Source organism: Tachysurus fulvidraco, chromosome 23 (assembly GCF_022655615.1).
Source record: "Tachysurus fulvidraco isolate hzauxx_2018 chromosome 23, HZAU_PFXX_2.0, whole genome shotgun sequence".
Lineage (NCBI taxonomy): Eukaryota > Metazoa > Chordata > Actinopteri > Siluriformes > Bagridae > Tachysurus > Tachysurus fulvidraco.
Window position 1 is genome coordinate 1,825,577 of NC_062540.1, and position 16,827 is coordinate 1,842,403.

The following is a 16,827-nucleotide window of genomic DNA, read 5'->3' on the forward strand; positions in this document are numbered from 1 at the left end:
TTAGTTAGATGAGTGTTAATGCCATATAGCAACGTTGGGGTTCGAACGCTGGTATAAAATTCATCATAGCTTTCTATTAAATATTTTTGTGTTTCTGTGTCATCAAAAATGTTTTGCAACATGAATGTAAGTGAACTGTACGAAATTCAGTTCATGAGGTTCCTGTAACAGCACAATGTGTGTGTTTTATTTGTCACGTGTTTTATTAAGACACCAGTGAACACACACCTGTTTATATGTGACATCAGTTCTGTCTCTTTTTATGATAAACTCTACAGCTGCGTAAACACCAGGACGCTCTGTGTGAGAGAATCGGGCTTCGACAGCTGAGAGACGCGCAGAGACGAACCCGGATCTCTGGGAAGATGCGTGAAAGTCACGCTGTCATCAGCGTCACTCTCTCTGACATGGTGATGGTTAACGAATTATTGGTCTGGGGCTCTAGTGCTGGAGCACATGTGTCTACGAATTCTCAATATTACTCTATGTTTATCTTCGCTAACGTTAGAGAAATATCTCATTATTTCAATTCATCTCATTTTTTCAATTTATGATCTTGTTATTTTGATGGAGTATCTCATTCTTAATATCTATCTTAAATGATTTTCTGGTTAGATTTACTATCTCATAATTAGAATGAGGTATCTATTTTCATTATTTTAGCTATTGTGATGTACAGTAGTATCTCGTTATTTTATTTCATTATCTCGTTTTAAGTTAGTTGGGTTATTCTCATGATTTCCAGGTATTGACTCTGTACCTCAGTATTTAATTACTAGCTAATTTCAAATGATTATACTGTTACATTGACTATCTCATAATTTATACTTAGTATCTCATTATCTCAACTTAAATGCTTGATATTATCTTGTTATTTCAAGTTTTCGTTATTTTGAAAGCACCCTGTGTCTGTTGGTGTGTGTGTGTGTGTGTGTGTGTGTGTGTGTGTGTGTGTGTGTGTGTGTGTGTGTGTGTGTGCGCGCGTGCAGCTGTAGCTTGATTTTGGCCACCTGCACCTCTCATGTTAAAGCCACTCTATTTTTTACCATGAGGTCCCCACACACCTCTCTCTTTCCACCAGCCATGACACTGTGTGTGTGTGTGTGTGTGTGTGTGTGTGTGTGTGTGTGTGTGTGTGTGTGTACATGATTGATGAAATCATTTGAGCCCTTTCCCCTTTTTCCAGCACATTTATAACAATAAAGTTTTTAACTCTGTTGTACGTCACATGATTCCGGGATATTTTTTGTAACTAAAATAAATAAATTAAAAGAAGGAGTTAATAAGACGTGTCACAAACAACACATGCAATAATCTCTCTCTCTCTCTCTCTCTCTCTCTCTCTCTCTCTCTCTCTCTCTCTCTCTCTCACACACACACACACACACACACACACACACACACACACACACACTGTTTCCTACCTTCTTTCCACTCAGAGTGACTGTTAGGATCCTCTGGACTGAACACACTGCTCACTGGGGTGAGTGAAGCTCCAGGACCCCACCGCCTGGCTCTGTCCCAAACTGCACAGTAGCTCATACCCTATTTAGTTCACTTCTGTAGGGAATTAGGGAATTTAGGGTTAAACCCCACCTGTCTTTCGAGCTCTCCCTACTGTGTCTGCTCTCAGGATCCAGTTACTAAAATGTAGGTTATTGTGAGATTCCCTTTCTCCCACCATCTGTCTTTCTTTCTATCATCCTCCAACACCTCTCTCTCTCTCTCTCTCTCTCTCTCTCTCTCTCTCTCTCTCTCTCTCTCTCTCTCTCTCTCTCTCTCTCTCTCTCTCTCTCTCTCTCTCTCTGTGTGTGTGTGTCTCATGATTTCCTTCATATTCATCATTAGAATTAATTGTCATGTGTTGTATGAATATATTAGAATAATAGGATAAAAACATTTCCTTTTCTCTCACTGGATCATGTATTTAACAGTAACAAGCTGCTCTGTTAAACTCAATGAAACTCCACGGTGCTGCTGTGCACCTTCCTCTCCGGCTCCACTAGATGGCAGTAAGAGGTCAGGGTTTATCTTTCACAGTGCGGTTGACTTCCGTTCATCTTGAAAAATTAAATTAGGTTAGAAATGACGTTAGTTAGAAAGTCAGAATGCTCATACTTTAGTCTAAACATACACTGTGAGAAAACAGACTTTAACAACTATAAGTTTGTCAAGCGCCGATTCCATTTGCACTCAAGTTAAGGTTCTTTAGCATCATCAGCAGTTTTGCTCCAGTTAATAAAAAGCCTTGTGTGTATGGCCCAGATCACTTCTCATCAGTGTCAGTCTTCTAACTCTGAGCAGAGCTTCGCCACATTCCCGTGCTTTACTGGTAACCAAAGCCATTTATCTGGTTTGTCCAACAAGCAGCCACAAATTCTTCCCGTTAACAGCAGTGTGGGTTTGTTTAAGTTAAATATGGACCCACATCACAGCGATGAGAAAATGCTCCGGCTCGGGTTGGTGGATTGATGGTCCAATACCCGTAGAGTTAATTTCAGTCTTTATCTGGGTTTAGATCACCTCAGGCGTTGACTCGGGTCTGGAAATGATGAGCTGTCAGGCACAAGTCTGAAATCAGAGCAGCTGTGATATCTTTGGTTGGGATTTTTTTCCTATTTCCGTCCAGGGACTGAACTAACCTTGGGTCAGGATAGAACCATGTACACGTGGAAGTCTTTATTGTCTACACACAGGGCGGCAATGTTATACGTTTGTTGCAGTTACCAATAAAATGGTTATTTTCTCTGCAATTGTTCAGTAAGAGATTCATCCTGGTCGAAAGTAAATGTCAAAGTCCAGGGTCTGTCCCAAGGAATGCAGACTGGAATACACCTTACATAGTCAGGGGTGATTTAGAGAAAACAATCCAATGTGGAACCCAGAGAATATTTCACTTGTATGTGAGGAGAACCCGTGAACATGAGGAGTACCAAAGATACACAAACCAGACACATCTTCTTTATTTTTCCCAGCGATTATTTCTAAATCCCATTTTTATTGTTGTCCATTAAATGACTTCAGATGGCACAGTTGTCATGGTGATAAAATCTCTTCAACAAAACCACCCTCTCTTGGTCCCAGCACAATTTTGGTGTCTGATCTGGACCTCCAACGTATCCTTATTATTCTTCACTCTGACGTCCCACCAAGTCCACCTTGTTTATTTCGACAAATCATAACTCGGTTTCGTGGCCTTCGTTTTATTATGTGTCTTTTCTAGTTATGTCCAAGTTACACAACCAAAAAGAGTTAATAGAGGTTTTTTTATCTGGCACGAAAAATTCATCTAAAATCCTCCTCAAAAGCCTCGGCTAATCCGGGCAAAGGCTTCTGCACTAAAGGCCTCCGAGCTTTCGGTGAAGTTTCCGACCCGGCCCATTTCCCGTGCAGCAGAAGTCCTTAACTGTTCGTTTGAAGAAGTCATTAACTGTTCGTTTGAAATGAGACTGAAATCGAGGAGCCGTGTTTATTTTCGGTCCTAAGTGTTCTAGTTGGATTTAGCAACAACGCAGCATGATGGTGCCCAGATCTCTGAAGGCCATCTGTGAGAAAGACTGTGTGAGAGAGAGAGAGAGAGAGAGAGAGAGAGAGAGAAAGAGACAGCACTGCTCACAAGGCCACTGTTTGGCAAACTTCACGCAGATGAAGGAATCGAGTCCTCTGGGAAAACCTGCTCCAGTTCCAGGAAGTCCGTGATTGATTTCTGAATGAAAAGAGTCGTTAAAAACGAAAACCTCGACAAAAATCCAACTTTCTGCTTGTTCTTCGTTCGGTTCTGTCACATGGTTTCATTCCATAAAACAAAGCCTTGAAACACTGGAATGTTTCACACTGTTTATGTTCGGCAGATTAAAACGAACAAAAGCGTCGAGCGTGATCGAGCGAACAAGCTGATCTACCAGATCTCTAACTTCAGACTGGAAACTCGATCGTTTTGTTAATCGTTAACTTTAGTGATAATAAATTTGTTTTGGGATCCAGTTCATTGTTTGCAGGTTTGTTTCTCAGCAAAACTACACACTGAGAATCGAAAGAAAAATTTGAAATGTAACCAATGAACGGTAGAAAATCTCTGACCTGCTCGGAAGCCGTGAAACCTTTTTGCTTTTATTTTCACTTACTATCTCATTATCTCATTATTTTGAGGTCATAACTTGTATTTCAAGATGTTCATTATTTTGACTTAGGGTTAGGGTTAGAGTTATTCGAGTTATTCGAGTCTTTAGGTTCGAGATATTATCTCATTATTTCAAAATATTATCTCTCATTATCTCTTAGATATCTCAATTATCTCAATTATCTTCTTATTTCAAAATGAGTTCATTACTTTCAAGTGAGTTCAACATTAATATATCCGTATTATTTTTAAGTTATTATCTCATGATATTATCATCTTTTTTTAAAATATCTGATTAAACATAATATCTTGTTGTTGTTTTTTTTCAATTTGCTATCTTGTTTATTTCAAGATATTGTGTCACTATATCAAAACATTCTCTTTATTATCTTGTTTATTAAGATATTATGTAAGGTCCTGTGGCTTCATATCTAATTATTTTTAAACATAATCTTGTTTATTTTCACTTAGTGTCTCGTCCATTTTGACCTAATTCATAACTTCGAGATGTTATTATTTGTCACTTCATATTTCAAGACAGGTTGTTGTTATTACATAAGAATTCTGATGTAAAGTCTCATTTTTTTACTTAATAACTTTGTTTTAAAATGTTTACAGAAAAACATTTTTTTCAAGACATTACGTTGGAAAATGTAACTATTATCTCAGATCATCCCGTTATTTTAAGACATTATGCGAGTTATTTCAACTCTTTTTGTAACACTATTTTAAACCAACTTCAGTCTTTTAAAACATGTAATTATTGTAATCATTATTAATGATTACAATAATTATTATTATTATTATTATGAACTTTCTATTCATTCATGATATTATCTCATACTTTTGACTTATCTCATTATTTTTGACTACATATTTCTATATCATGATATTATGCTGTTATCTCATTAGTTTAAGATATTCTATATTCTAAGATCATTTTATTAGCTTGACTTTAACTCGTTATTTCATCCGTTTTTATTTAATATTCGATTATTTCTAAATCAATTGAGTTAAATTTTTTTATCTCATAATCTGTCTATAATCAGCTCAAAGTGACTATCTCAGTATTGTATCTCAGAGATCCTAAAAGCAGGAACATATCTGCAGCTGAACATTAAAAACATTTCAGTGGGAAACTGCTGAAACTCAGCTGAGAGAACGCTGGATAGCAACGGTTGCTAAGCAGTAGTTTGAGGAAACTGTATCTGGATTTTATACGATTCACTTCATTTTTCTTTTTATAAGCTGGAGTTTAAAACTAAAGAGAAGATCATGTCAGGGTCACAGGACAGTGAGGACTGTGGAGACAGTGAGGACGGTGAGAACGGTGTGGATGGTGGGGACAGTGTGGATGGTGGGGACAGTGAGATAGGTGAAGACTGTGAGGATGGTGGAGCAGGTGAGGAAAGTGGAGACATTAAGGATGGTGGAGATGGCGAGGAATGTGGAGACAGTGAGGAAGGTGGAGACAGTCAGGAATGTGGAGATGTTGGAGATGTTGAGGACAGTGGAGACGAAGATGACAGTGGAGATGGTAGATCACAGAGAAGGTGAGGAGCTCAAAGTGACCATCTCAGTATTGTATCTCAGAGATCCTAAAAGCAGGTGAAGATGGCGAGGAAAGTGGAGAAGGTGTGGACGGTGGAGACAGTGAGGATGGTGGATACAGTGAGGAAGTTTGAGACCGTGAGGAAGTTTGAGACAGTGAGGACGGTGGAGGCGGTGAGGACAGTGCGGAAGGTGGAGACAGTGAGGAATTTGGAGACAGTTAAAATGGTGGAGATTGTGGGGAAGGTGGAGACGGTGAGGAGGGTGGAGACAGCGAGGAAGGTGGAGACGGTGAGGAAGGTGGAGACAGCAAGGAAGGTGGAGATGGTGAGGAAGGTGGAGACGGTGAGGAAGGTGGAGACAGCGAGGATGGTTGCAACAGTGAGGACGGAGGAGAAGGTGAGGACGGTGGAGATGGTGAGGACGGTGGAGATGGTGAGGATGGTGGATCACAGTGGAGACGGTGAGGATGGTGGATCACAGTGGAGACGGTGAGGATGGTGGATCACAGTGGAGACGGTGAGGATGGTGGATTTCAGTGGGTCTCCATACCACAGAGCTCTTTGTCACCGGGATTTTAGTACAGAGGATTATTCTTATTAATCAGGTTAAAAGCCTCAACACAAGCATCACTGAGCCAAAAGACACACACACACACACACACACACACACTTTCTCTCTCTTTCTCTCTCTCTCTCTCTATCTGTCTTTCAGCATTCAGTATGCCTGTTTATTTCCATCTTACATAATCATCTGTTCATCTGTTCTGTTGTCTCTGCTCTTTCCGTTATGCCGAGTGAAACTGTCCAGCTTTGGTTCTGTGTCGTCCAGCATGTGAAAGGTCCTGGTGCTTGTGTGTGTTTCATTACCATCGTGTTCTCCTCAGGTTCCTGGACAGACGTTAGTGAGCACCATGCACTGTCTCTCCTCATGGCGCTAACAAGCCGCGCTGAGCCTCATCGCCTAATTATAAGCAGCAAGAAGCTCAAAAGGACTTTATCTTTTATCCACCTAATCTCTCTTTTACTGTCTCTGTAATGTGTGTGTGTGTGTGTGTGTGTGTGTGTGTGTGTGTGTGTGTGTGTGTGTGTGTGTGTGTGTGTGTGTGTGTGTGTGTAACATTTGTGTGGCTAGTTCATCCTGTGGTTTCTTTTTAAGATGCTAATTTAAATACGTAGTTGGTCAACGATGTGGTCAGTGAAGTGAAACTTGAGCAAGTCGCCTTGAGCCCAACTAAAGAGCGTTAATTATTCATCATCTCACTGCAGCCCTGAATAAATGTACTGTACTGTGCTTTCTTGAAAACATGCTATTTGAACACGGTGAATGATGCTCGCGGGGTTAGCACTAGCTATCCCCACATACGCGAGTGATGTTGCTGTGTCGCGCACTCTGCCTGCAGGTCTGTAGAACACACGGTCACGCCGTGTCGTCCTGGAGGTGAAAGATATTAAGGATTAATGAGAGTTGTGTGCGAGTTTCAGCAGGAGGCCGCGACACTGCCAGCTCTCACAACGATCCGAGTTTAATGGGTTCACTGCTGCCATGAAGCGCTAATAAGACGTGTGGGATGACGGACGGTTCGGATAAAGGTAGAGATTACACCTCAGGGTGGAATTTATATTATATCGCAGTGGAACAGACAGAAACCTACGTAAACATTTATAAAGCGTTATTTCTGCAGGCATCAGCTGCTAATGCACTCTGTTCGGGGAGTGAGACGTCTCCTGACAGAAAACGTTGCCATAGCAACGATTCTATCAATCTATCTATCTATCTATCTATCTATCTATCTATCTATCTATCTATCTATCTATCTATCTATCTATCTATCTATCTATCTATCTATCTATCCATCCATCCATCCATCCATCCATCCATCCATCCATCCATCTATCTATCTATCTCACATGTTACTATAGAAATTACGTCATAACGTAAAGCTTCGATTCATAGCTGCGTTTTTGTTAGAGCTGCTGTGCTACAAAATAACCAACATTGACGACCAATCAGATGTGAGAACATCAGCAGTGACCAATGAAGACAGGACGACGTTCACAGTGGTGTTTATGACGATTAATTAAGGTGTTATGACAGGATATATTTGCCTAGTTTACATGCACCTCTATGACTAAAGTGTTATTATTATTATTAGTAGTAGTAATATATGTCCATGTAACCTAACACACATCCTAATGGCTTCTAAAAAGCACTTTTGTTATAACCTCAATGCCAGAAATAGACCTGGCGTAACAAATGGTGAGACGCCACTCTAAATCACCCCCATGACGTCACACGCACCTGAGTGTCTGATTGGCTGGCTCCAGATCGTGCCTCTGTGTGAGGTAAAGAGGTGCAATGATGGCCACTGTGAGCGTGGCTAACGCTAACACTCCCTGCTCATGTAAGGCTGAAAGGCTTCCACAAATAGTTCGCTCCCACAGAGAGTGTAATTGGCGTAGTGTCTCCGGGCTCGAACAGGAGGAAGTGTCTGCGCTCAGCCGCCTGGACGCCACAGGACCTGCCCGCTTCCACCAGACACGACGCCAAAGATCTTTCTCTTTTTTTTGTTGTTGTCATTGTGTTTTAAATTTAAACCTCTTTTCTTCTACGTTCAAAATGTTGCTGCATGTTTCTAAGTCATGTTCATTCGGTCACCTTTCTTTTTTTCGGTTTTACCGTTTTCCAAACGAAACTAAGCAAAAGAAAAAAAAAAGAGAGAGAGAGAAAACTTCCAGCATCGTTTTTATGAATAGAAAACATCTGAATAGAAATTTAGAGATCTAAAATCTGATGCTAAACTGTATGATTTTTTTTTTAAATTTTGACAGCTTTCTCAGATGTAACATGGCTCAAATGCTAGCTTTTTATGCTAGCTGCTGTACAGTATCCTCGTTATTCTTGTGAAACGTTAGCTCCGACAACACCACACAAAAAAAAAATCAGGTCTTTGATACAATCATCAGATTGTGGCGTGTCGTTTTAGCGAGAAACCGCAAAGCTCTAAAGGATTTTTTTTTCATTCCAGCTCTAAATGTCCTCAGTTTTCAAGCTGCAACAATTTTGAGTTCGTGCTTCATTTGATCCTCATTTGTACTCGTTTTACATGAACGTCACTAAGCCCGCTGTCTCTAAGCTCCTCTGGAGTGAAGCTAATGTACAATAAAGCTCTGACCTCAGGGTCAAAACGGGTAAAACCCTGAGCCAAAAAAATACAGCAAACACACACACACACACACACACACACACATATGCACACAATCAGTGTGGTGTTCATTAGAAGATAATGTGGAAAAGACTGATGCTGTGTGTTGGTTCTTCACAAAGTGATTAGCATACAGTACATTCTGAAACATCTGAACTCTTCTCATCTGCTGCTTTCAATCAGCTGCGTTCCATCTTTATTCTTCTCACTCTTTTCTTCTGCTTCTCTGTAGCATATATTGTACTTTCAGAAAAAAACCATAAAACTTCTGCGTTAATCCCACACGAGGTCAATCATCAGCACCTTCACTCATGTGCGCTTCATCCTGATTGCTCCGGTCTGCAGGTGAATGGTGTCTGGTGACGGCAGCGCCGCATGACACTCGTTTTAGAGCTAGCTTTTTTCCCTGGTGTTCCTGCGATGGAGGAACTAACTTCCAAGGTTCCTTCCAAGGAACTTCTACCTGATGTCCAACAAATGTGAAATTTATTATTAAAAAAAAGAATTTCATGCTGTGTTCACAAACCTGTCTGAACAAAAAAGAAAAAGAAACAAAACCCTGCAGTTTGTCATGTTTGTCATCAACCGAACACCACAAAGCACTGACACGGCTGAAGTGCTGTCCATCTGCAGTATGGAGCTGAATTTTGGACTCTGCTTGCTGTTGGAAATCGTCGGAGTCTCTGTGAGAAGTGTGTGAAAGCTGTATTTTCTCCCACACACTGCTGCTGGACGCCACGCTGTGAGGCGACTGACCGTGTTATCCTCATCCCTGCTGTGCCGTGTGATGGAGGGACGATGGGCATAAAACCTCAGTTAGGATGTGAGGATTTGATCAGTCAAGGGGAGTCATGTGTAAGACAGTATTATAGCCATCCAAAATAAAAATCATCTCTTACACTGTCTGCATTATCATCAGGGAGACTGAAGCAGGGTCAGACTGAGGTGGGGTCAGACTGAGGTGGGGTCAGGGTGAGGGGTGGGTCAGATTGAGGGGTGGCTCAGACTGAGGTGGGGTCAGAGTGAGGGGTGGGTCAGACTGAGTTGGGGTCAGAGTGAGGTGGTGTCAAATGGAGGTGGGGTCAGACTGAGGGGTGGATCAGATTGAGGGGTGGCTCAGACTAAGGTGGGGTCAGAGTGAGGGGTGGGTCAGACTGAGGGGTGGGTCAGACTGAGGTGGGGTCAAAGTGAGGGGTGGGTTAGACTGAGGTGAGGTCAGAGTGAGGGGTGGGTCAGACTGAGGTGGGGTCAGACTGAGGGGTGGGTCAGACTGAGATGGGGTCAGAGTGAGGGGTGGGTCAGACTGAGGTGAGGTCAAAGTGAAGCTGGGTCAGACTGAGGTGGGGTCAGAGTGAGGGGTGGGTCAGACTGAGGTGAGCTCAGAGTGATGGTTGGGTCAGACTGAGGGGTGGGTCAGACTGAGGTGGGGTCAAATGGAGGTGGGGGTCAGACTGAGGGGTGGGTCAGACTGAGGTGGGGTCAAATGGAGGTGGGGTCAGACTGAGGTGCGGTCAGAAAAATTAGGGGTCAAACTAAGCCCACCTTATTCTGCCTCTGCCTCAGTCTGACCCCTTTCATTCTGATCCCTCCTCAGTCAGACCCTACTTAACTCTCACCCCACCTGCTAAGGTATCAGATATCAGACTGAGAGGGGGTCAGACTGAGAGGGGGTCAGACTGAGAGGGGGTCAGACTGAGAGGGTCAGATTGAGAGGGGGTTAGACTGAGAGGGGGTCAGACTGAGAGGGGGTCAGACTGAGAGGGTCAGATTGAGAGGGAGGTCAGAATGAAGGTGGTCAGATTGATAGGGGCCAGATTGAGAAGGGGGTCAGACTGAGAGGAGTCAGACTGATGGAGGGTCAGACTGAGAGGGGTCAGACTGAGAGGGGTCAGACTGATGGAGGGTCAGACTGAGAGGGGTCAGACTAAGAGGGGTCAGACTGATGGAGGGTCACCCTCACAAAACAGTTCACATTGAGGAACACAAACAATAGCAGTAAAGGGAAATGGGAGGTGCAGGAAACAGGAAACTCTGGGAGGTTATTATTCAGTATTCAGCCTCCACAGTAATCTGAATGCTGATTGGTTGATTCATTTTTTTTTATCACCAACATTCTGTACACATGCAATAAAAAAAAAGTTTTTGTATTTATGGAAGGAGTCTCCAGTGTCAGCACTTTGTAATAAGCTGTAACTTTTCCTTAAAGGACGTGAAAGCTTGTTTTGTTGGCATCACTGGAGACGACGGCAGACGCTGTTTATGAACATACGCCTGCGCAGCGTGATATTTCAAAACTATGCGCCAACTATGTTTAGTAATTAGCTTAAATCTATTTATTAGCAAAAGTCTTTAAGTGTGACTAGCGCTGTGCTCCTCTGGTGCTTCTAGCAGCTGTGTGTTTAGTCAGGGGAAGTCGGAAATGGGTCTTGTTTCTCTCTGTGTGCTTCTCTGTGCCTCTCCATCTCATTTATCTTAGCCATCTGATGTTATTACCCCAGGATCTGCCTCTGCGTCTCATTTCACTCCCTGGTGTCACTGAGGAACGCTTGTTCTGGCTTTTTGCTTGAGAGTCGACTGTTTTAGATCCTAATTTCCTGCCCTGAACCCGGAGGTCTTTCTGTGCCGTTCAAGACTCAGCAAGCTCACCCATGTGACAGGATGATGTCCAAACATCTCAGCATTTCTACCAGGAGCCCAGCATCCCTCAAACCTGGATGAATAATATTCGCCCATCTATGGGCTTTTACTTTATTAGGCAAATTCACTTCCTGGATCATGTTCTGTCCAGCATCTAATCACAGATCCATACACTGACCTTTTCTGTTATCTCACAGCTAAAGGGGGAAGTCGTGGCCTAATGGTTAGAGAGACTGACTCTAATGCCTCTTTTCCACCGGAAAGAACCGGGTGCTGGTTCAGAGCTAGCGCTGGTGCTGGTTAAAAGTTGGTTCCACTGGCGAACCTTCTAAGAACCGGTTTGCCTTTCCACCGGCTAGAGAGCATCACAGCGCCGAGTGTGACGTCACTGTATACGTGTCACGTGTCCCAGCGACGTTAGCGCAGCAGCGGAAACACAAACACAACAACAATGGCGGATGTTGCTTTACTGTTAATGCTCATGGCTTTGTGAACCTACATCGGCATCCAAACGCGGCGAATAAAACGTGTACGTGCGGCTCCGTGTAATCTGTATAAACGGAGGTTGTAATCGATAAAGTACATAACGTTATTTTATCGTTAACACAGAAAAAAATTAGCCTTAGCATGTAGCTACCTACTATCATGTGTGCTGATAATGTATCATATCGCGGTAAAGTAAAAGTGTATTAAACATTAGTATACTTAAGGTACATTATCAAATGCGCTAACAGTAGCCCCGCCCCCAGCCCCGGACACAAGCGATTCTTAAGTCTAGACCAGCAACGTTTTGGTGCTACTTAAGAACCACTTTTCCTGGTTCAGAGCCGGTGCTTTGGCGGTCGAAACAGAAAGAACTGGTTCTAAATTAGGCTCCGAACCTGCACTCTGTGGAAAAGGGGCATTAAAGATCCAACCATCTCCACGCCTCTCCCTGCTTCAATTTTGCAAGCATGCTTTATTTACGAGCCGGTGTGAAGTCAGGGGTACGGGTTCACGCCGGTCCAATTTCAGAAACCTGGATGAGAAATCTGTGAATAATTTGGTTTGTGGAATCGCAAATGACGAAAGGAAATATTGAGGAGGAGAGAAGCTGGATGTGGAAATGCATTATTAAGCAGGTTATTATAAAAAAAAAAAGAGGGAGCACTTTTTTCCATACCGTTAACACACAGAAACCAGAATCTCCAAGCATTGGGTTTATTTCATCATAAGTCGTACAGATTCTCTCAGAGACCGGAATTTATGTCACAGAAACCGTTCTTATGTCTGTAGTAATTTGGTTCGAATAGATATGTAAAGCCCACGATCTTTCAAAACCTCATTTCTAGTTGCAGTTAGTCGATGATCCATTACTGTATGTGAGGTTTATTCCCAATGAGGGAATTTTCCCTCCCAACCCAGGAGCTTCATCAGCTGCACTGAGAGCTGTGAAATGTTCCTGGGGTTTAAACCCGTCCACATGATTCACACCAACGACATCAAGAAACTCAAATGATGCTAAAAAAATACAAAGGTGTGAATTGCTGTGAAACCTCCAGGGTAAAAACACGAAGCCTGATTTAGGTTGCGTTACGGTGTGGGACATCGTCTGAATTGACGTAATAAACAAGTTTAAAAACAACCGGCAGGATCGAATGGTCTATATCATGGTCTGATGATGCTGTATCGTTTCCTTCAGAGGTTGAATGTGGTTCCTGTTTACTTCCTGATTGTCCACCATTTCGGTTGACTTTGGTTGTCTGCTAATTCAGGTCGTGGTTCCGAGGCCTATCTCGGGATCGCTGATTCCCTTGAAGACGTCCTTTAACATACGAGAGTGTCCTGCTGTTACGGAAAGCATTGGGATATTCTTGTCTTTCCAAAATTCATCTACTGAGGAACCATGAAGAAGCTTAATGTACAGTATATTACATGGCTGCTGGTGGATCCTTTCCCATCGGTTCAGAAATGGTTTGGTCCAGTTGATCCACTTTATTCCTCTTTTAAACCAGACTGTAGCCATTGTTGTCTGGAGGAGAAACTGATGATTCCTCTCAGACGAGACGAGTAAAGAAACACAAATCCGCTTGGCCTACTTCGTATTAGCGACGAGTTTCACCCAGAACTGAAAACCTTTACAGCGGTGAGGAAAGGTGAGGAAAAGATGGATGATGCTTTGAGACGGCATCCTGTTGGTAGTGTCAACATACCGGAGTCGATTATTTTCCATTAAAAGGCGAATCCTGAAGTCTTTTAAGTCTCTGTTTGGGCATATTATCTGTTATCTGTTAGCATCAAAGTAAAAACTCCTCCGTCATTTTACGAGGTTCTGACACTGGAGACTCCTACCTTAAATTTGAAATGGAAACATCACTGTATGTGTTACTAATTAAACAATAAGAATGTTTCCCGATGCACTGTTTTTTCTCTTCATTCACCCACGGTATCTTAGGTTATATGTGTACGTTAGCAAACATCCTCGTATTCAGCTAGGTGAGAGTATCATTTGCATAAATAAATCTCAGTCTTTGAACATAATGCTATCGACTTGGAGTTTTCCTCACATTCCTCCCTCCTGTTCCCCACGATATTGTTTGCTCCGGGCTCCTTGGCTCAGGTGGAGCAGACCTCTGACATGTCGGTGCCGTGACCTGGGTGTGTGGAGCTTTGTCCGAGCTTGCGGGAGCTGCCGAGGAGAGCGTTTGAGCCATGTGGAGAAGCCGGCTGTTCATCTTTCTCTCGTTCTCCCTGCTGCTTTCAGCTCCCATCTGTGTCAGGGCTGCAAATCGAAGCTTTTGATGTTGACCTAAATATATCCCAGAACTCCTCTAGAATATTTGAACTACTTTAGAAGTTCAAGCTAGCAAAGTATATTTTCTTCTGTGAGATCTCGGAGATCTCGGTGTGAGACATGGAAGTCTGCTGTGGTCATGGTTGTGGTTTTAGATCCTTCAGTAACGTACAGTATACAGTATCTTGCACCTGCCGCATGATCAGCGAGCTCAACAATTTTTTAAATCCAGGTTCTCGATATAAAGTGTACTTCTTGTTCAGCACAACACACTAAAGGATGTAGAATAGTACGGGATTTGGAATCTTAAATGGATGACATAAATAGAAGAGTCTGTTATCCTAACATTAGCTAGAGCTCCAGCAAAATCCTTCTAATGTCACAATAGTATAGCTTACATAATGTAGCTAGCTTTGTAGCAAAGGTCACTAGTTTTCTTACACACTAGAGCAGTTTGTTTAATGTTAGATAGCGTTCTAGAAATCTTGTCTAACATTTGATACGTAATACATCAGAGTTAATTAGAAATGTTAGTCGCTAATCATGCTAAACGTTCACACTGCGTAAGTGAAATTTATATTGAGCAGCATGTTGAGCTGAAATGTTTTTTTAAAGGTTTCTCAAGGATAATGGTTCTCAGTAGGACCTGTCGTCTGAGTTTTAAGACCTTACTGTAAGACCTTGTGCGTGTGTGTGTGTGTGTGTGTGTGTGTGTGTGTGTGTGTGTGTGTGTGTGTGTGTGTGTGTGTGTGTGTGTGTGAAGAAATCGTGACACACTTCAAACAGCGTTAGCTCAGCTGCAGCGGGACAAGCAGAGCTCGGTAATCTGATGCGAGGGGACTTCCAACTAGCTTTCTCTCAGCGTACTGAGGTGTGGGAACAACCCCAGCGCTTTCTGATCAATAATCCATTCCGAGCACGTCGCTGTTTCCTCTTTAGCTGCAGCTTGTGGCCTGGCCAAGGTGATTTGTCCTACAGGTTTAATCATAAACATGACAGCTAAAAGACTACAGCGCTCTATGCTACAATCTGGGCAGAAATTTCCTGATGGAAAAAAATAGATCTGAAACAATTCTGGAAAATAAATAAATAAATAAATAAATAAATAAAACCTTTCCATAGAAGAAAAAGTCTTTAGCGAGGGCTGGATGACGTGGACAGAATATGAAACATTCATTCATTCATTCATTCATTTTCTACCGCTTATCTGAACTTCTCGGGTCACGGGGAGCCTGTGCCTATCTCAGGCGTCATCGGGCATCGAGGCAGGATACACCCTGGACGGAGTGCCAACCCATCGCAGGGCACACACACACACTCTCTCATTCACTCACACACTCACACACTCACACACTACGGGCAATTTTCCAGAGATGCCATTCAACCTACCATGCATGTCTTTGGACCGGAGGAGGAGAATATGAAACATATTTCACTGATTATATGCTAATTCATCCATTAATTAATCCGCTACCAGGATCTGATACCAAACACGAGCTATAACGGCTCAGAAATTCACCCAGAAACAAGGCAATACCCGGTGATTAGATAATGGAGGCAGTGAGGACCAAATGAGAGGTCAGATGACTCCTGGTATCCTGGTGATGTGGACCTCTGGTGGTGTGGAGTGGAATTGTCCTGTGAGCCTGTGGGTTAATTGTTAATGAGCTCATTTGCATGTTTTATTTTATACTTTTTCTTTTCTGTGAATTCCTAAAACAGCGACATGCATCACTGTTGTTCAAATGAGCATGCAAAAAAAAAAACCATTCCATGAAATTATTTACTATGTGTAAAACAATCCTCACATGATTATATTTGATGACATGAACATTTTTACAAACTTACAGGCAAAAATTAGGAGCAGGTTAGTAATGATAACATTTCTTATTTATTATTATGAAATCAACAAAATAATACAAGAACTTCCTTTAATTTTGACTAATTCCAAAAAATATACTTTTGTATGTTTTACTTGTTTTTTGTTCTAACATTAATACATACATTAAACAATTGTGTTGTATTGTCTGATGTTTATGTAAACTCATTATTCATTAGAATTATTCATATTTTCCTTTTGACTTTATGGATGTGGGTCAAGCAATTATGCATTTTAATCAAATTTAAACGGAAACATATGAAAGTTAAAATGAATCAACTGTAAACAGCATCAGTAATCTATAATCATTGCCAACACCCGTGATCCACACCTGAGATCAACACCTGTGATCTACACGTGATCCACACCTGAGATCCACACCTGAGATCCAAACTGTGATCAACACCTGAACACTTTTGCTACACATTCAAAAGTATTTTCTACACATTTTCTATGTAAAAAGAGTACGTACTTTGAGTGTATAGTAAAAATAGTGTATAGAGTGTGTAGTAAAAATAGGCGAACTGGGACGCAGCACCTGAACATGAGCTGTTACCATAGAAACGATGATGTTTTAAAGTCAGAGTATTAATTTATACCTGCGCATTAGAGCTGCTGTTATAGAAAAACAATACACATCCGGACCAGTCAGATTTTAGAAT